The following is a 21,078-nucleotide window of genomic DNA, read 5'->3' as shown; positions in this document are numbered from 1 at the left end:
GTTGAATCACGATTTTTGCAAATTGCGACCTAGCGATATGGCCCCACTGGAAAACTTGCAATTATCCGCTCGGGCTGGCACCCATGTGCGGCCGCAGGCGGGGGCCGGCCAGAGTAGGTGAAAACAAATTCAAATACTAAAAGTCAGTGTTTCCCAACCAGGGTGCCTCCAGCTGTTGCAAAACTACATCTCCCAGCATGCCCGGACAGCCTTCGGCTGTCCGGGCATGCTGGGAGTTGTAGTTTCCCAACAGCTGGAGGCACCCTGGTAGAGAAACACTGAGCTAAGTAAGAGGCGCAGGGAGAGACCTAAAAAATAACCTTCTGCTCACCTACTCCTGGTCCCTGCAGATGCCGTTCCCCTCCGTACGGTCCGGTGTCTTCTCTCTTCTCCATACAAGCAGTAGGACCTTTCCCTTTTCAGCCAATCACTGGCCGCAGCGGTGTCACGTGTCAAGCCAGTGATTGGCTGATGGGGAAAGGTCTTTTTCGGCTGCAAAAACACTAGGCTTCCCGGATCCGGCGGGAGATTTGAAAACAGTCTGGGGGGAGTATTTGACCACATGGGTGGGTGGGGGTGAGATGTGACACTGGGGAATGTGACAAGGGGGGAGAATGATGGGGGGATGAGATGTGACCATGGGAAGAGAATGTGGCAGGGGGGGAATGAGACATATTCCGTGAGGAGAATGTGACGGGGGGGAGGAATGTGACTGGGGAGGGTGGAAGGTGACGGGGGGGGGGGGGGGGGAGGGTAGACGTGACGGGGGGAGGGTAGGGTGCCATGAGGAGAATGTGACGGGGGTGGTGGCTGGGGAGGGAGGAATGTGACTGGGGAGGGAGGAAGGTGACGGGGGGGGGGGGGGGAGGTGACGTGACGGGGGGAGGGTAGGGTGCCATGAGGAGAATGTGACGGGGGGGGGGTGGCTGGTAGGGGAGGAATGTGACTGGGGAGGGAGGAAGGTGACGGGGGGGGGGGGGGAGGGTAGACGTGACGGGGGGAGGGTGCCATGAGGAGAATGTGATGGGGGTGGTGGCTGGGAGGGAGGAATGTGACTGGGGAGGGAGGAAGGTGACGGGGGGGGGAGGTGACGGGGGGGGGGGGAGGGTAGACGTGACGGGGGGAGGGTACGGTGCCATGAGGAGAATGTGACGGGGGGGGTGACTGGGGAGGGAGGAAGGTGACGGGGGGGGGAGGTGACGGGGTGGAGGGTAGATGTGACGGGGGGGAGGGTAGGGTAGGGTGCCATGAGGAGAATGTGACGGGGGGGGTGGCTGGTGAGGGAGGAATGTGACTGGGGAGGGAGGAAGGTGACGGTGGGGGGGGGGGGTAGACGTGACGGGGGGAGGGTAGGGTAGGGTGCCATGAGGAGAATGTGACGGGGGGGGGGGGGGGGTGGCTGGTGAGGGAGGAAGATGACTGGGGGATGGTAGACGTGATGGGGGGGGAGGGTAGACGTGTCGGGGGTAGGGAGGAGATGTGACGGCGGGGGGGGGGGAGAAGGAGATGTGTAATGAGGGAGATTGGATATGAAATGGGGAGATTTCACCATTTGTTTCTTATATTGCATCACATATGGAAATGGCAATATTTAGGCCCATAATCGCACAGTTTCCCCATATCATGCAGCCCTATTATATTAATTTAAAATGTCATTGCATTGGCTACAACTCCCAGCATGCCCTGACACCACATGACCGGTATTATTTAACGTTTGCCTGACCGTTTCTACGCGACTCTTATAGAAGTGAATGGATACGCTCACTAGCGCCCCCTATTTTTACAGGCGGTGTTGAGCTCCTGTTTCTGTAAAGTTAATGGAGGAGATTTATCAAAACCTTGTGTAGAGGGAAAGTGGCCCAGTTGCCCATAGCAACCAATCAGATCGCTTCTTTCACTTTTGAAAAGGCCTCTGAAAAAAAAAAATGAAAGAAGCGATCTGATTGGTTGCTATGGGCAACTGGGCCACTTTCCCTCTACACAGGTTATTGATAAATCTCCCCCCAATGTATTTTTAGGATTAGACAAAGCAGCCCCACCCTTTGTCCTCAGGTTGTGTGTGGTGTTGCAGCTCTTTTCCTTTAAAGTGAATGTAGTCAAGTTGTAATACCACACACAACCTGAATACAGGTGCGGCGTTGTTTTTTGGGAGACATTTTCCCTTTATTACTGGAAAACCCTTGTTATCAATGGGGAGAGGGGAAATAGCTGCTGCCAGACTTATCCTGAGGTCTCTGGCAGCAGCCCATCTCTCCCTAAGAACAAAGGACCAGACTTATTGAAAAACGCCTACCCTTAGAGCTTAGATGTCCATCCAGGGTGCCTCCAGCTGTTGCAAAACTACAACTCCCAGCATGCCCGGACAGCCAACGGCTGTCTGGGCATGCTGGGAGTTGTAGTTTTGCAACAGCTGGAGGCACCCTGGTGGGGGGGGGGGTAACACTGTTTTAGTGGAATCACTATAGCCTGCCATTCCTCTCACCCTCAGCCCCAGTTTGTTTGTTAGACAAGGGGTTAATCCCGCAGCGCTACCTCCCATTCATCAGCGCTACCTCCCGCCTATCATACTACCCCCTGTGGGGGGCGCTGTGTTTTTCATGGCGTCGGACCAAGACCGTCAATGTTTTTCGCTGACTTTTGTTTTAAGACCCTACAAGATGCTTGTTTTCCTCTATACTAGGGCGGGTAAACTTTGGGGGGCCCCTATAGGAATCCCCAGCAAGTCCTTGAGCCATCTTCTTCAAGATGCCATAAAATCCCCTTCAGCCTTCTGGGAAAGTTGGGTCATACAACTCCCAAAGGGATTATACCCAGCTTCTCTTGACTCCAGAGTGGCCAGTCTGCCAGGGAATTGATAGATTTCCAATGGCAATGTTGCAGGAGGGTATGTGTCAATGGACAAAGAGGCGGATTTAGCTCTAAAGGAGGTTCACCTAGCTTTTCTAGACTCCAGAGTGGCCAGTCTGCCAGGGTATCGATTTTAGAATTGATTTAGAGCTTTGGCATGGTAATGTTGCAGGAGGGTATGTGTCAATGTTCAAAGAGATGGATTTAGCAGAGCATTTAATGATGGCTCCCATAGGAGCTGTAATGGAGGTTTTCACCCAGCTTTCCTAGACGCCAGAGTGGCCAATCTGCCAGGGTATTAATAGACTTGGATGTCCCTTAGCTTTGGAATGGCACTGTTGCAGAAGGGTATGTCTCAATGCACAAAAAGGTGAATTTAGCTGTAAAGTATGTTGTCACCCATCTTTCCTAGACACCAGAATGGTCAGTCTGCCAGGGTATTATTAGAATTGGATGTCAGCCAACTTTGAAATGACAATGTTCCAGCAGTGTGTCACTGCTTGGAGACTGTTCAGGAATTGCACCTATGGAAGCTGTAATGAAGGTTGTCACTCAGCTTTCTTAGACTCCAGAGCAGGGGGGCCCCCATCCAGGGCATTGACAGATTTCTTACACTATTCAAGATGGCATTTACAGATTGGCACTTCTGCTTCTGCTTTTCCGTGCTACAGAATGCCAACGCTGTAAGAAGGTGTAATCTGTTGCTGCACAATGAGGTGGATTTAGCAGAAACGTTGGTGATTGCACCAATTGGAGGTTGTCACCCAACTTTCCTAGACACCAGAATGGCCAGTCTTCCAGGTTATTGATAGATTCAATGGCAATGTTGCAGAAGGGTATGTGTCAGTGCTCAAAGACTTGGGTTTAGCAAAACGTACCGTGATTGACAACCTCCATTACAGCTTCCATAAGTTCACTCCTCTTTCCTAGACTCCAGAGTGGCGCCCCACACGGGCATTGACAGATTTATTATTGAAAATGGCAATTATTTAATTGGCATAGGCAAGAGAATGCCATTGCTGCAGGAGGGGATGTGTCGCTGTACAATGAGGTAGATTTAGAAAGTAGGGACGTGTTTCCTATGGAATCTGTAATGGAGATCATCACCCAGCTTTCCCAGGAACAGACATTTTAATTGTAAATGATCCTGTCTTCAGACCAGTGTTTTCCAACCACTGAGCCTCCAGCTGTTGCAAAACTACAACTCCCAGCATGCCCGGACAGCCAAAGGCTGTCCGTGCATGCTGGGACTTGTAGTTTTGCAACAGCTGGAGACACGCTGTCATATAGACTTTTACATGCAAAATGCTGCCATAAATAGAGGCGACTCTTTTGCATGAAATCCACACGAGGCGAAGGTTCCTGTTTTGCATCCTGCATCGTCTACAGCAAAACCTCGACTATTGTCCTGCACGTGAGATCACAATAGGCTCTTAAAGGGCCACTACCCCCTAAAAGTGGGCGACCTTTTACAATGTCAGCCACTCGTATCTGTCACATACTCAGCACTGGACGTGTGTCAGATTAAAGGGGCTGTAAGAGATTGCAAACAAAACAAAAAAATATCACGGGGGCACAGCACCTGTTCACGGATTATCTTGCATGGCGGCTCGGCTTGTAAAGTGAATGCACCCAGGTTGCAGTACCAGGCCCAGTGTCTGGACAGCACTTTGTGTCAGTCCTGTTCGTGTGCATCTGTTGTGAACTGGCTGATAACAGGGAACAGTAACCTGTATTAGGTTTTAGATTATGTATATTGTTGCTTGCTTTGGAGGCAAAGGGGGAATTTTGAGTTCCAAACCCCCTTTTTGTCCCCTTACCATAGAGACCCCTTGTTCCCATTGGGCTCCTCCCTCTCGTTTCCAACAGGACCCCCGCCCCCCTTATTCTCATCAGGCCCCCCCATCCATCAAGACCCCCCACTAGCTTGTTCCCATCGAGACCCCCCTCTCTCTTGTTCCCATTGAGACTCCCCCCCCCCCCCCCTCTCTTGTTTCCATCGAGACGACCCCCCTTTCTTGTTACTATGTAGACCCCCCTCGTTCCCATCAAGACTTTCCCCCCCCCCCGTTGTTTCCATTGAGACCCAACTTTTTGGCATGTAGACCCCCTTCTTCTTCACATTGAGACCCCCCTTCTCTTGTTCCCATCGAGACCCCCCTCGTTCCCATCAAAACTCCCCCCCCCCCTTGTTTCCATTGAAACTCCTTTTTTTTTTTTTGCATGCAGACCCCCCTTGTTCCCATAGAGACCCCCTCTTGTTCCCATTGATACTCCATTGAGACCCCCTTTTTTGCATGTAGACCCTTCTTGTTCCCATCGAGACCCCTTCGTTTCCATCGAGATTCCCCCTTTTTTCCATTGAGACTCCCTTTTTTTTTTTTGCATGCAGACCCCCCTTGTTCCCATAGACACCCTTTTTTGCATGCAGACCCCCCTTGTTCCCATAGAGACCCCCCTTTTTTTTGCATGCAGACCCCCCCTTGTTCCCATAGAGACCCCCCTTTTTTTGCATGCAGACCCCCTTGTTCCCATAGAGACCCCCCTTTTTTGCATGTAGACCCCCCTTGTTCCCATAGAGACACCCTTTTTTGCATGTAAACCCCCTCTTGTTCCCATCCAGACTCCCCCCCCCCCCCCCCCCTTGTTCCCATCGATACTCACCTTTTTTTTTGCATCGAGCCCCCCCCCCTTTTTTGCATTGAAACCACCCTCTTGCTCGCATTTATTCCCCCTTCAAGAGCAACAATCAAATGAAATCCAACATACCTGATCCTTTATTCCCCCGACATCTGCTGTAGAATGAGGGTCGGGATCCCCCCATACACATTAGTCGGCCAATCTCACCGGTATCACGGAGCTGTTTCTGATGTTCCTCTGACGGCCACCATCAGGGGCATGAAACGACTAATAATGCATCTGCCCAATATATGCCCATAATAAAGTCACACGGTGCTTACAGTCCACCCAACCATGATGAGGAGCAGATGCAGCAGGGCTGACGTGGGTCATGCCGGGGAATAGAGAAGTTTGTCATTAGGCTGCATTGATGTCTATAGACTCTCCTTATATCTGTTTGGTGTTGTTTATGAGGAGATCGCAGGTGATTTCTTTTCACATCCACCATAAATGTAACAGATTTGTCTGCCGATCCCATACAGCTACCCAGTGATTGGAAAGGCTAAAACTGACCCTGAGGGAATCTGAGCCCCTGTGGCCCCTCTTATCCCTGGTAATAGATGGTGTCGGGGAGGATAGCTGTCACCTCGTGTCTGTGGTCTATGGGCTGCACATAAACCATCATCTTCCCCCCCCAGGGTTAGAGGACATATTCAGCTCTGCTACATCTATGTAAAGGTCTGGGGGCTTGCTGTGGTATATCTGGAGCTCCTCAGTATCTACTCACCTCTTCGGAAAAGATGCAGCTCCAACCTCAGCTTTTATCTTCAGCCGCCGACTGTGCCGCCCCTCCTGGAGCCTGTGAGCCCCCGACATGGGGGGTCTGTGCACTTGCTTTTTCCCATCTGCTGTGTATCTGTGGGCACAACACTTGGCTCCTCGCTCGCTGTGTCACCTCCATTACTCACCTGATCTCGCTCTCCTCTATTGATCTCGTCCACCACAGCAGTGACAGTAGCCGAGCAGATGCTGGAATGTGTCTCTCTGGATTCTTGGCTCCGCGTCCCGTTTTATTCTTTTCGGGATTGTCCTCCCCCTGGCTTCCTCCTCTTATTCTCCTGGTCAGGGACTGGTAGCAGCGATGGATTATCCCAGTGCACTCCACCTTGTAAACTCCACCTTGTTTCCTGGCACACCAATAGGGTCGTATTTCGAGATGCCTCTGCCTTCAATAACATTATCCCCCCCCCCCCCCCCCCCCACCTCTTTCTACCCCAGAACCTCTGTGGCCCCTTAAATTTTAGTCCTGTTTTTCCATCCACCAAGTTTACTTGTTTTGTAGGAGTCTGGGTCATCCTTTGTATTTTTTTCTATCTTTTTATTCTCTTGCTGCCCTGTAAGGTGAGTGTCATCTGTTCTTATTCAACGTTAATCATTGGATTGCACTTTTTGAACAGTTCCAGGAATATTTGCCCCTCATGGGGTTAATTCATTGTGTATAATCCTATTGTGTTTGTCATGGGTGGAGGGGGGGGGGGGTGGAGGTAAATTCCAGCTGTGCTGTTCCAGTATAGGTTGTGGTTGAGTTCAATGGTCATTCATTGCTTTACACGTATTCTACAGCTTTACACGTATTCTACATCTAAACACCTTTGAGTAATTTATAAACGATTCAGCATATTTTGCACTTATGTAACATTATCGTCTGGCTTTCCCTAAGCTTTGGGAAGCCAACAGACCAGTGTATTCTACATCTCTTCATAGAAGAATTAATGTCACGGCACCCGAATAGCTGCTTTTTTTTCTTGCCGCTTTATTGGCCACTAGCCGGGCAAACACACGAGGATGCACTCCACCAACAACGCGTTGTTGGTGGAGTGCATCCTCGTGTGTTTGTCCGGCTAGTGGCCAATAAAGCAGCAAGAAAAAAAAGCAGCTATTCGGGTGTCGTGACGATAAATCTTCTGTGAACGGTATCGTATATGATGTGCTTTTGACACTGTCACTGACGGAGCTGTAAAGCGCAGAATACCGCAGCTGTGCAGTGTGAACCTGTAGACTCATAAGTAAGTGGTGTGGTGCCGATATCACCCTCTTGAACTGTGCTATTCAACATCTCTGCTCTGTAGTCCTTTTCATGCCCATCTCACCCCTTTGTGCTTTGGGATATAGTCCAATATAAAATGTACAATCATTTCAGCATTTTAGGGGACAGTAATGGGGTCCATCCTGGCCCAGAGAACGTTTTACACACATCAGTAGTCCATTCAAATAATACATCTTCTATCACCAAACAAATGATTCTTTCTCCTAATTTTCATTCATCCATGATGAATTCTTTACAAATTTCTTGCACAGATTTTTTTTTTGTACAAGGCTTTCTATGTAGTATGGTCGCCGTTCGCCTAATCCCATCGTTGTCCTTTTTTTTTTAGGATTGTCAGGATTATATAAATAACATTACATTAATGCTTCAGACTTTGGATTGTATGGTCGTTGACAGATTAGGGGATCAGGATTAAGTGTACCGGTGATGATTCCGGAAAGCAGTGGTTTGCACAGTGTCACAGATGTCCTGGTCACACCAGGTTAGAGGGAGCGCACAGAACGGCCCGGCTTTCTATCAGTGGGGTTTCCAGAGAGAGCTGGCAGGCTGCACGCTGTGTGTGGGATGTGAGCCGGGTTGCAGCATCCTGCAGGATGACTGGGTTCTGCTCACTGCTTCCCACTGTGTCTTTTAACACTTGAGGGAGACATTGTCTGTGGGAATTAGGATGGAATATGGGGATTTGCAGATCAGTGTTGTGCATCTGTATCTATGCAACTTCACATACTACTCTATGAGCATCTGATAGACGTCTCCAATACTTTATATTCTGTATCTATGTATGAGCACCTGATCGACGTCTCCAATACTTTATAATCTGTATCTTTATAACTTTACATCCTTATCAATGATCGTTTGATGGACGACGTCTACAATACTTTATATTCTGTATCTATGTATGAGCATCTGATAGAGGTCTCCAATACTTTATAATCTATATCTATGAAACTTTACATCCTTCTCTATGATCGTCTGATGGACGTCTTCAATACTTTATAATCTGTATCTATATAACTTCACATCCTTATCTATGATCGTCTGATGGACGACGTTTACAATACTTTATATTCTGTATCTATATAACTTTACATCCTTCTCTATGATCGTCTGATGGACGTCTCCAATACTTTATAATCTGTATCTATATAACTTCACATCCTTATCTATGATCGTCTGATGGACAACGTTTACAATACTTTATATTCTGTATCTATATAACTTTACATCCTTCTCTATGATCGTCTGATGGACGTCTCCAATACTTTATAATCTGTATCTATATAACTTTACATCCTTCTCTATGATCGTCTGATGGACGTCTCCAATACTTTATAATCTGTATCTATATAACTTTACATCCTTCTCTATGATCGTCTGATGGACGTCTCCAGTTCTTTTTAATCTGTATCTATATAACTTTACATCCTTCTCTATGATCGTCTGATGGACGTCTCCAGTTCTTTTTAATCTGTATCTATATAACTTCACATCCTTATCTATGATCGTCTGATGGACGACGTCTACAATACTTTATATTCTGTATCTATGTATGAGCATTTGATAGACCTCTCCAATACTTTATAATCTATATCTATGAAGCTTTACATCCTTCTCTATGATCGTCTGATGGACGTCTCCAATTCTTTTTAATCTGTATCTATATAACTTCACATCCTTCTCTATGATCGTCTGATGGACGACGTTTACAATACTTTATAATCTGTATCTATGTATGAGCATCTGATGGACGTCTTGAATACTTCAAGACATTTATGGGGGAAACTTCTTGTTGGAAGTTCCTTTGGAGTGACAAGTCAGCCATTATAATGTACAATGAATGAAATGATGGGTGATCCAGCACTGGAGAAATAGCAGCTTTATTGAAAATTCTCGATTTAAAACAACAGCATACAAACACTTCACAAAGTCTGCATCATCTTGACGCGTTTCGAGCGCATTCACACCAGAAAATTCACATGCTTTTCAGAGTGGTTTTCAGAAAAGAGTGATTTTGGATGAAATGTAGTGAACACACATCTTTTCCCGAAAACCGCACCCATTTTGTAGTTTGTTTTTTCACTCTGAGTGTTTTTTGATTCTGTGGGGTTTTTTCTTTCCCACATTCAGAATTTACACAGAATTTGGGCACACAACCCGACAAAAAGAGTCGAATGCTGTTAGTAAATGAGGACCAATGTCTAATAGTGCACAAATCTAAATACCCGGTCATACCTTCATTTATGCATCTTGTTGTATTAATTCACCCAAAAAAGCATTTTACACTCTAAAGTCCCCTGCTCCTCATTGGCTCCAGACCTTTGCCGAAATCCTGTGCATGTATCACTGTTCGAAAGTTTGGCGCACGCAGTGGTTTTTACACATCTGGCATCAACTTTATTCAACACAAGTGTGTTGCACTTTGCTTGAACCGCACTTGTAAGGCCAAGATCTGCTTGTTTATCAAATGGTGGAGCAAGTGGTGCTTCAGAGTGGAGAGGCGCTTCGGCTTGAGGGAACAGCCTATTATAGGCCACACCTTTTGGACACTTCAGTGCTGCAATAAAGTATTTTTTTTAAATAAATTTGAGTTAAAGGAGTACTCTGGCCCTAAGACATCTTATCCCCTATCCAAAGGATAGGGGATAAGATGTCTGACCGCGGGGGTACCGCCGCTGGGGACCCCTGCAATCTTGCATTCGGCACCCACCTCTTTGAGCTGCACGCCGCGCTGCCAGCTCACAAATTGCGGGGTGCCGACCACGGGGCCGGAATATCGTGAGGTCATGCCCTGCCCCTGCTATGCATGTCTATGGGAGGGGGGGTGACGGCCGTCACGCCCCCTCACATAGACTTGCATAGCGGGGGCAGGGGATGATGTCACATGGGGTCGGAGTCGTGACGTCACGATACTCTGGCCCCGTGGAAGGCATCCCGCAGTTTGTGAGCTGGCAGCGCCGCATGCAGCTCAATGAGGTGGGTGCCGAATGCAAGATTGCGGGGGTCCCCAGCGGTGCGACCCACACGGTCAGACATCTTGTCCCCTATCCTTTGGATAGGGGAGAAGATGTTTTAGGGTCAGAGTACCCCTTTAAGCAATGAGATGCATAAATGAAGGTAAGACCAGTCTCCTTTTATGTAAGCACTTTTAGACAGTGTCGGCCGTTGGGTGCAAGTTTTCCAAGCGACAGATTCACTGTATGCATACTGCCCATACACCTTAAAAGGGTTCTCCTCTTTGGACAATCTTTACTTAATAGAAGGGTTTATTGATCTTTTTGGCAGTACCAAATTTCCTTTGGTGTCCTGACTCTCCCCCAGATGTCTGGGGACAGAGGGATTGGATTTGTTGAATTTTAAAGCGTTCTCAATAGAGAGAGCTCCTTTTCGAGGTGTCTGGCAGTGGCTTATTGTCCTCTACCTCTTGAGAAGACCTGCATGCTCGACCATCCTTCCGTCCTCATTGGAGGTAGGTATTATAATTCAGCTATTTTAGTAATTCTATGGATCTTATGAAATCTCCCGTACTTGGATTCTTACTCGAGTATCTGTCAGCAGTCTCCACGTTCTTGTTGATTCTGCATTTGATTCTCAGCCTTTCCAAAGCATCAGCCGTGTACATGCTTGGTGACTGAAGCTGCAGATTCCGATTTCCTCATGCCGTGTTGCCTGCATCCTCCTGTGGGTCCTGGGGTCTTTAAACTTCTGCTTTTCTTGCTAAGTTTTGTCACCTTGACTATAAATATCTCCTCATACTTCTCTATTGATGTCCGTATCCTTTCTCCCATCAGCTATTGTAACTACTGGCAGGCATTACTCTGAATGTCTGTTCCCTCTAGAATAACATCTAAAGCTTTTGGTTCTTATCTGCTAAGCTCTTCACAATGCTGCAACTCTTCTTGGTTTACCATTCGACTGGTACTCTATAACCTAAGCCTGACCTTGGACTATCATAGTGACATCTGCTTCTTGGACATACACTTTTAATAGCCATCAGTTAAATGTTTACTCGTCCAACTTTTCTTCCATCATCTCCATACGTGTACATGTTTGGTTTGACCTAGGGTATATGTGACCTCAATGGGAAGAACAGGGTAAGCAGATGGCAGAACCCTCTTGAGGCATCTACCTTTAAAAATAAAATAATTCAACGTCTTAGCTCTAATCATCTGTGACGAGTTAATCAGCACATCCCTATACATAAATGGAAATCAGTGGGTTGAAAGACAGTGCCCTCAATGAGTTCCGACCCATGGGACCCCTGTGATCTGGAGAACAGAACTCCCGAATGGTACTCTGAATTAAGTGGCAGTACACCACTCCAATCATTGATCATAAGAAGGTCAAGATAGTGCTACCTTCAGTGATCTTATAGACCAGTCTTCCACAACCCAGTTCTTAAATGGGCACTGTCAGATACAAAAACATTTGATATGTTGTAAAGCATGTATAACCAATAGGTTTTGCAATTGCTTTCATTAGAAAATTTTCAGTATTTCATACGGAAAAATCCAGTCAAACAACTGCCCCCACCTGCTTGGACACACACTAGTCCTGCTGTGTCCATGCGTCATCACCTATGTCATGGACACACTTCCTTGATTGACAGCTGTGAGCACAGGGCTCACAGCTGGAGGAAAAATCCTCCCACTGTCAGCTTGTGTCCCACTACTGTCAGTGAGGACAAGCTGGGAGTTGTAGTTTTGTTAATGCTAGGGGAGATGTGAGCAGACAGCATACTGAGGGAGGGGGCGGAGACCTGCACAGTGAGGCCACGCCCCTCCCTTTGAGAGGAATTCAGACTAGTGAGCTAAATTTAAAAGTGTAATTAAATAAATAAAGGTTCTAGACACATAAAAATTAGATGTACATGGTCAGGATTAGGCACTGAGTGATATATTTAAAAACAAAATTTGTTGGATCTGACGGGTACGCTTTAAGGCTCTCCAACATTTCGGGTTTTTTTTTCTATTGGGCCTCACTCACAACACAATGTGGCATGGAGAAATGGATATGCTGGGAAACTGTTAAAATGCATACCAACTTATCCGTGCTCGAAAAGGCACCGGCCCTATTCATTTTATTGTCCCGAGTGTTGTCAAATAGTGACTATTTTTGAGTTAATTTGGTTATGACTGAGAAACTGGCATGTAGCCCTTTCTAGTCTGAGGCAAAACTTGGATGTGTTGGTAAAATGACCCAAACTTTTTGTCACTAGCTGACTGCGCTCAGGACATTGAAATGAACGAGGCCCGTGCCTGTCTGAGCACAGAAACATTGGCATGTCATTTTGATGGTTTCCCGATGGATCAATGCCTTGTAGGTACAAATTGTGGTGTGAACCTAGCCATATTCAGTTGGAATAGGAAATTCTGGACTTTTGGTGGGCCTCGAGGACTGGGTTGGCACATCATTGGAGTTGTGGTTAAGTCTCCTATCCGAGACTCGCTCAGGTCCCCTTCTTAAAATCAAGGGAAGGGGTCCTTATGGTCAACCCTCGTGATCCAACACTTATCCTTTTTATATTGTGGATTGTGTGAAAAAAAAATGCGTTGGCCCACCACAGTGAGGACAAGGATAGTCAGTCAGGTAGACGAGCAGAAACCAGAGGCTGAACACGGAGGTCACTGGGCAATGAGTTAGGCAATGATAAGTTTCTGAAGCTCGTGGCGGCTGGAAAAAGAACACACAGAGCATCAACAACTGAGACCTCTGGACTAAAGTAAAGGATAACCTCTAAGTCTGGTGTGGAGAGACTAAGAAAACTCAATTGGCGTAAAACAGTTTCTACAGTGAATCGACAGCTTCACACAGAACTTTACAGAATGGGTTGGAGCAATGCTGAAGTTGCACTTTCAGCAGCAAGGCAAACCTCTCTGTTGAATACGTACAAGAGCAGGGACTCCTGTCTTTTGACTGCAGTCCCTGCTCTCTTACAAATCTGCCTTCTGTGTTATGGCTTATTTGTAGCAAATCCTTCAGAGATTACTATTCATAACTAGGTATTAGCGCCTTGTACGTTGCCGCCACTTCCGTAAAGCAGCGTTTCCCAACCTGCCACTTTCCAGCTGTTGCAAAACTACCACTCTCACCATGCCCTGACAGCCGAAGGCTGTCAGGGCACGGTGAAAGTGGTAGTTTTGCAACAGCCGGTGAGCCACAGGTTGGAAAACTTTTCTGTAAAGGATAACAAATAATAGATGGATTCCTATTTAATAGTCAGCGCCTCCAGGGTACAGAAGAAGTTAAGGCTGAAACTCATCGCCCGAACTCCATTATCAATTTCAATTGTAATCTTGGAGATCCCTGCATGATTAATGGGAAGGTATCCGCTGACAAGTGCCATCCACCTATCTGCATACCCCTCACCCGCATGGTTCTGAAAGCTTTTCCATCATCTCGAATGATGAACACTCGACAAGTCGTGACATCCCGCTAATATCTGCAGAAATAAAAAAGTCATTGTTCAGCACCCGAAGATACTGGAATATAGATGAAAATTTATGAAACTCATTTTGATTAGGTGAAACTCCTCCAGTCCCTTGATGTGGATCGGAAGGCAAAGCGCGTTGGTTTTTTTCTATTTTATTTTATTTTTTATAAGTAAAAATTTTTTTGGCTCTTCATTGGGACAAGAATACTTTTTGTTAAAGGGTTTGTCTGAGAAAGTAAGTAAATTAGTAGAGATCAAAAATCTTACCAAATACTAGGACCACCAAATTTATAAACACCAGGCTTTTTTTTTTTTTTTTAAATAAAAAATAGTTACTTTATTTACTTTCGTTTTTTCTTGCTCGTTCTTCCTCTGTCTTTTTTTTCCATCTTGGTTTCTTGCCTGTTTTGACTTTCTCCACCTGTTTTTCCCCAGGTAGAAATAAAGAGTTGTCTCTTGGTCACTTGTCAGCTTTTTTTGCATTTCCTGGCTTGCTTGCTTGCTTGCACTCTTTTCCAGTCTTATTACACTTATTGTTTCGTCCTCTTTTTTTTCCCTTGCGTCTTCCTATGTCACATGCCCTCATTTTTTCTGTCTTGCATGTTTGCCTGCTCTGTTGCTTGCTGTTTTGCATGCTCGCTTGCCCTTTTTCTCCCTTTTTTTGCTCGCTTGCCTGCTCCTGCTTCCTGGCTTGCTCGCCTGCCTGCTCCTGCTTCCTGGCTTGCTCGCCTGCCTGCTCCTGCTTCCCGTCTTGCTCGCCTGCCTGCTCTTGCTTCCTGTCTTGCTCGCCTGCCTGCTCTTGCTTCCCGTCTTGCTCGCCTGCCTGCTCCTGCTTCCTGTCTTGCTCGCCTGCCTGCTCCTGCTTCCTGTCTTGCTTGCCTGCCTGCTCCTGCTTCCTGTCTTGCTTGCCTGCCTGCTCCTGCTTCCTGTCTTGCTCGCCTGCCTGCTCCTGCTTCCTGTCTTGCTCGCCTGCCTGCTCCTGCTTCCTGTCTTGCTCGCCTGCCTGCTCCTGCTTCCTGTCTTGCTCGTCTGCCTTCTCCTGCTTCCTGTCTTGCTCGCCTGCCTGCTCCTGCTTCCTGTCTTGCTCGCCTGCCTGCTCCGGCTTCCTGTCTTGCTCGCCTGCCTGCTCCGGCTTCCTGTCTTGCTCGCCTGCCTGCTTCTGCTTCCTGTCTTGCTCGCCTGCCTGCTCTCTCTCTCTCTCTCTCCCCCCCTCTCTCTTGCTCAATAGCCATCAACAGAGAGAATCTGCACTTTTCAGACCTGGTTATTTGTCAGTGTTATTTGTAAACACATAGGGCATTATTGTCATCCCATGTACCCTCCGTGTGCTCCTCACATTCCACATTCCTGTCTCCTGGCAGCCATCATAAACAAACTTCCTCTACCAAGTGTCCTGCTCAGACAAGACCTGATCAAGGGTGAAGTATAGAGCACACAAATGCCTAGGGGCACAGTGCCAAGCTTTGCTTTCTGCTCACTTGCTGAAGAACTACAGTTCCTGTTTCTATAATTGAGAAGACAAATTATTTGTTTTTTCACGCCTGGTTACATCCTTATTAAAGCCCATATTTACATGTATTAGTATCATGCAAGGCGCATAGGTGTATGAGAAAAGTAAAAAGCTGCCTCCTATTTACAAGAATATAACTACTATAATACTGCTCCTATATACAAGAATATTACTACTATAATACTGTCCCTATATACAAGAATATAACTACTATAATACTGCTCCTATATACAATAATATAACTACTATAATACCGCTCCTATATACAAGAATATAACCACTATAATACTGTCTCCTATGTGCAGGGATATAACACTAATACAGTTCTCCTGTCGGCACGCACTGCACAGTCCCGTGTGGGGAGGTGATTGGCTCAGGACTCTTCCTATGTTCCGTTCTCTGTAATTAAAATCAAGTTCAGAGGAGAATTAATCTCCCGGCCTAATGGTATTTTAAATGACTTTCTAGCGAGCACGCATTATACCGTTCAGTCTGTTGAACTGGAGGGAGTGAGGCAATATACCGTCATCTATATGGAAATCCAATGTTAACATGTCACTTAGCAGTGATTTCTGATTTGATAATTCCGAGACTTTTTTTTAATGGTCTTAAATTTAGAAGGCAGACAGCTAGAACAGATCGGCAGAATCTCTTACACTTATTTTTTGTCACCTCTTAACGTCAACATTTTGTGCTAAATACGAATATTTCTATGCCGTGCATTCTAAGACTTCCCTTAGCCTCTTCCCCTTGGAGGCATTTGAAAGCCCATGGACATCGCGAAGGTTGTGCCTTACTTTGGTGTACACGAGCCCTTGACTTTTCGAACTACCGGTCAACCTCAGGGCCCATCCAGAAACTCTTAGTAATGCTGGGTCTTCCAATGGGTGATGTCATCTTTGATATTATCAGAATTGTGCTACTAACTACAATAGCCACATTGTCACCACCACCCAGGAATAGGCCACCAGAGATATCATCATACAATGTACTTCCCATAATAGTGCTCTCAGTATAATGGACTTTTTTTTTCTTTTTTACTTTCCGTTCGGGTGGTGTTTTCCTTTAGCAAAAGGAGTTGGGAGATTTTTAGAAAAACCACTTGACAGCAGAAATTGTTCACTTCTTTAATTAAGGAATTCTTTTTTTTTGGGGGGGGGGGGGGGGGGTAACCAATGAATAATTTGCACTTGCTAGCCTCTTTGATGTTGGGTAAAGTCATGGGGAACCTGTCACCACCGGTCATTGTCACCTGCTAATCCCTCCGTGAGCGCCTAGACTGGTGACATTTTTTTAAATACCTTCTTTAGGAGTGAGCGCGTTCCTGGATCTGTTCCTGGATCTCTTCAACATAGTAGTTGTTATTGCTTCTTAACACTTTTGTGTAATTTTAGCCTTTGACCAGGCACGTAGATTCTAGTTTACACAATCCTCCATAATAAGTTCTTGTGAACGTACCCGCCATAGACCCCCGTCTAGTAGCTAATTTTATCAGAAAACCAGATGATCCCTTTTAAAGGGGTACTCCACTGCTCAGTGTTTGGAGCAAACTGTTCCGAATGCTGAAGCCGGCGGCGGGAGCTCGTGATGTCATAGCCCTGCCCCCTCATGTAACAACACACCCCCTCAATGCAAGTCTATGGGAGGAGGTGTGACAGTCACGCCTCCTCCCATAAACTTGCATTGAAGGGCGGGGTGTGACGTCATGAGGGGGCGGACTATGACATCACGAGCTCCCGGCTCAAGCGTCACGCCGGCTCCAGCTTAATTCCCTAAATGGAAATGAAGAGGAAAAGACTTAAGACCCCATCTAGTAGCTAATTTGATCCGAAAAACAGATGATCCCTTTAAAGGGGTACTCCGCTGCTCAGCATTTGGAACAAACTGTTCTGAACGCTGGAGCCGGCGCCGGGAGCTCGTGACGTAATAGCCCCGCCCCTTCATGACATCACACCCCGCCCCCTCAATGCAAGTCTATGGGAGGGGGCGTTCACGCCCCCTCCCATAGACTTGCATTGAGGGGGCGGGGTGTGATGTCATGAAGGGGAGGGGCTACGATGAGCAGCAGAGTACCCCGATTAAACACAATCTCACGATTCCATTGTGATAGAGGGTCGGACTCTGGAAAGCTTTTTTGAAAGTAAAACTATTGTCAATGGGAGATAATGGTGGGTCTGGTGAGCGTTTCATCACTATGTACATTGGCTTGAGTTTAGGAAATATGTTAGGAGTATTTTTGGACTTACACTTCCAATGGAAGACTTAGATGCCGCCATATAGGGGTATATGTCATCCGTTGATGTTTGCCACGACGGACTGCTTGGTAATGGTATGCCGACAATAGACCTGTGTATACCAAAACGGCTCTCTTTTTTGGCTTACACTTACTATGGATACCTTTTAGACTTTTCTAGTGTGTACACAGAATGTATCCAAAAAGCTGGATGTGAACAGAGCCTAAGCTAAGTCCAAGTGGAGGACCCACTCCCCCCATAATGTCCGTAGACCGTAATAGACATATGTCAAGTCCATACTAGTTTTATAGTACTTGTCTTGTCTAGTAGTGATGAGCAGCAGGGGTCCTATTCGAATTTGCAATATTTTACAAATTTATTGACGATTATTCGTCCTATGTTCGCAAAATTCGCATATTCGCTGTCTTCATTCATTTTAATATTTTTTCCCATGGGAAAATTTGCATGAAAAATTTGCATGGGAAAATTTTTTAAAAAAAGTATCGTCATTACAAATATATAGCACTATATTCTAAATGTTTGCGAAATCGCGAAGTGCCGATATTCACAATATAAATTTGCATTACGAATATTCGTGCTCAACACCTATAAGAGACCCCTGTGTTGGTGAGTCACGGACTCCACGCAGCCATATCCTCATAGCATCAGGAGGCCGCAGCCTTAATTCTTTTTGATGTATAAATAGATTTCTATTGTAATACATGCGACTCATTAAAACTGCAGGGTGGCTGCCGAAAATTCAAAAGGCAACACAGAATAATAGTTTATGAGCCGATCCGCTGGGAACGTTCCCTAACCTGTCATTACAGATAAAAGATTGTGTCATAGATCACATGGCCTCTTGCCGAGATCATGAACTGGAAGTTTGTTGTTTGTCAACTTCCACGGAGAACTTCCAAGTAACTCATCTACTCGTGTAATCTGAATCAGAGGCGCCTGAGGGATTGGGGAAATTCCTGACTGAGCCTTCATGGCTGCTCGTCAATCTCAGTCAGATAGCGTCCATGTCTCTTTGTATAGGACCCATCCATGCGGAGGCTTGACTCAACATGGCTGCGAAGAAGTCTTCTGCATCTTACCATAAACGACACCTGTGACTAGTTCCATCCTTAAACTGGACAGACCTTTATGTAGATACTTTACCTGAATTATCTTGGACTCACATATTGGTGTTTTTCAGCCCAATGACCCATTATAAACCAATCCTCCAGGGTATCAATGCTTCAGTACAAGGTCAGGTATGAAATGTCCTATGTGTCAACATACATGATGGACCCTGGTGTCCTCTTCTGACCCCAACCACTTATGGTATAAAGCTAAATTCTGTTGTACTTATAGTGGTTTAAAGGGGTACTCTGCCCCTAGAAATCTTAATCCCTTATCCAAAGGATAGGGGATAAGATGTCTGAACGTGGGAGTACCGCCGCGGGAGGATAAGATGTCTGATCGTGGGAGTACCGCCGCGGGAGGATAAGATGTCTGATCGTGGGAGTACCGCCGCGGGAGGATAAGATGTCTGATCGTGGGAGTACCGCCGCGGGAGGATAAGATGTCTGATCGTGGGAGTACAGCCGCTGGGGATTCCCGCGATCTCCCTACTGCACCCGGCGTTCGTTTTAGAGCGTTTTAGGCATGTTCAGTCACGCGCTCTCCCATAGACTTGCATTGAGGGGGTGTGGCCGTGACGTGACGAGCCTCCGCCCCACATCGCCAGTCATCCGGCATGGGGTGAAGTTGGCTCCGTGCATCGGATGTCTGGGGTGCCGCAGCATAGATCCTGAGGGTCCCCAGAGGCGGTACCCCCTGCGACCAGACCTCTTATCCCCTCTCCTTTGGATAGGGGATAAGATGTCTAGGGGTGGAGTATCCCTTTAAATTGTACTATCACGTGGTACCTATTGTCTTTCAAGTCTATAAGAGGTCTGAGACATTGCACTTGGTGGAACCAATTGGTAAATATTATCCTCTGGTGGTGGTACGTGAGTTCACCTCTTAATGATAGGTTACAAAATGTATTTCCTAAACCAGGCTGTTATTAGGAAATTCTAGGTTAAAAATAGGGCCCATTGTTCAGGACACTTATGTATTAGAGTAAAGAGCAGCGGCAAATTCTGGAGTATCTCTCTTATTCTGGAGGGCCCAGCAGATTAATACAGTACACAGTTCATATAAAGAAGGTGTAATGCTTCTTATCTCCTGCGGGGGCACTGTAAGGAAATGTAATGCTTGCTACTAGAGATGAGCGAACTTAAAGTAAATTCGATTCGTCACGAACTTCTCAGCTCGGCAGTTGATGACTTTTCCTGCATAAATTAGTTCAGCTTTCCGGTGCTCCGGTGGGCTGGAAAAGGTGGATACAGTCCTAGGAAAGAGTCTCCTGGGACTGTATCCACCTTTTCCAGCCCACGGGAGCACCTGAAAGCTGAATTAATTTATGCAGGAAAAGTCATCAACTGCCGAGCCGAGAAGTTCGTGACGAATCAAATTTACTGTAAGTTCGCTCATCTCTACTTGCTACCTCTATCCGGTGCAGATCATTGGGGTTCAAATCCTCTAATAAGCCTTTTATGGGGAGATGATTGTACAACATATTTTAGGTCTCGTGCCTGTAAATGGCTTCTCTACCCATAGGTACACCTGCTGGCCTTTTGCGTTACCTTTTATATACAGTGGTCCCTCAAGTTACAATATTAATTGGGTCCAGGAGGACCATTGTATGTTGAAACCATTGTATGTTGAGACCAGAACTCTATGGAAACCTGGTAATTGGTTCTAAAGGCACCAAAATGTCATCCGAAAATAGGAAAAAAGTGAGAATTAAAGAAAAATAAGTAGATAACTAATAGAGATAAAGCAAATCCTTATATATAAAAGTAAGAAAGATCTGCTGGGAGCTGTAAATCACTGTCTATGTCAGTGTTTCCCAACCAGGGTGCCTCCAGCTGTTGCAAAACTGCAACTCCCAGCATGCCCGGACAGCCAAAGGCTGTCCGGGCATCCTGGGAGTTGTAGTTTTGCAACAGCTGGGGACACCCTGCTTGGGAAACACTGACATAGACAAGTGATTTACAGCTCCCAGCAGATCTTTATTACTTTTATGCAGAGGACAGGAGCTTCTTCAGGGTCCTGTACAGTACACAAAATGTCCTAAAAAAGTAATGGAGTCGCCTTCACCTGGTGTCCAAAGGAGCAGGTAACCCTGGGACAGCTAAAGTGTACAGAACATGTAATACCACCCTGTACTGTAGGGGGCGCTACCAGACTCCAGTCAGTGCATACACTTCAGTAATACAGGTAAAGAGTACAGAAC

The 21,078-nt window shown here is 46.3% G+C and overlaps 1 protein-coding gene across 5 annotated transcripts in view; it reads left to right on the top strand.

Moving 5' to 3' along the window:
* Positions 1-21,078, top strand: part of SLC4A11 (solute carrier family 4 member 11) — a 188,920-nt gene that overhangs the window by 34,350 nt on the left and 133,492 nt on the right. Inside the window, exon 1 of one of the 5 annotated variants that reach the window (XM_056553256.1) lies at positions 6,730-6,867. The exons of the other annotated variants lie outside the window; for them this stretch is intronic. The gene's annotated coding sequence lies outside the window, so the exon portion shown is untranslated. Of the gene's footprint in view, positions 1-6,729; positions 6,868-21,078 lie in introns of those variants that run through there. 5 annotated transcript variants of the gene reach the window in all.

This window comes from Hyla sarda, chromosome 1 (genome assembly GCF_029499605.1).
Source record: "Hyla sarda isolate aHylSar1 chromosome 1, aHylSar1.hap1, whole genome shotgun sequence".
Taxonomy (NCBI): Eukaryota; Metazoa; Chordata; class Amphibia; order Anura; family Hylidae; genus Hyla; species Hyla sarda.
This window is presented reverse-complemented; position numbering and strand designations above follow the sequence as displayed.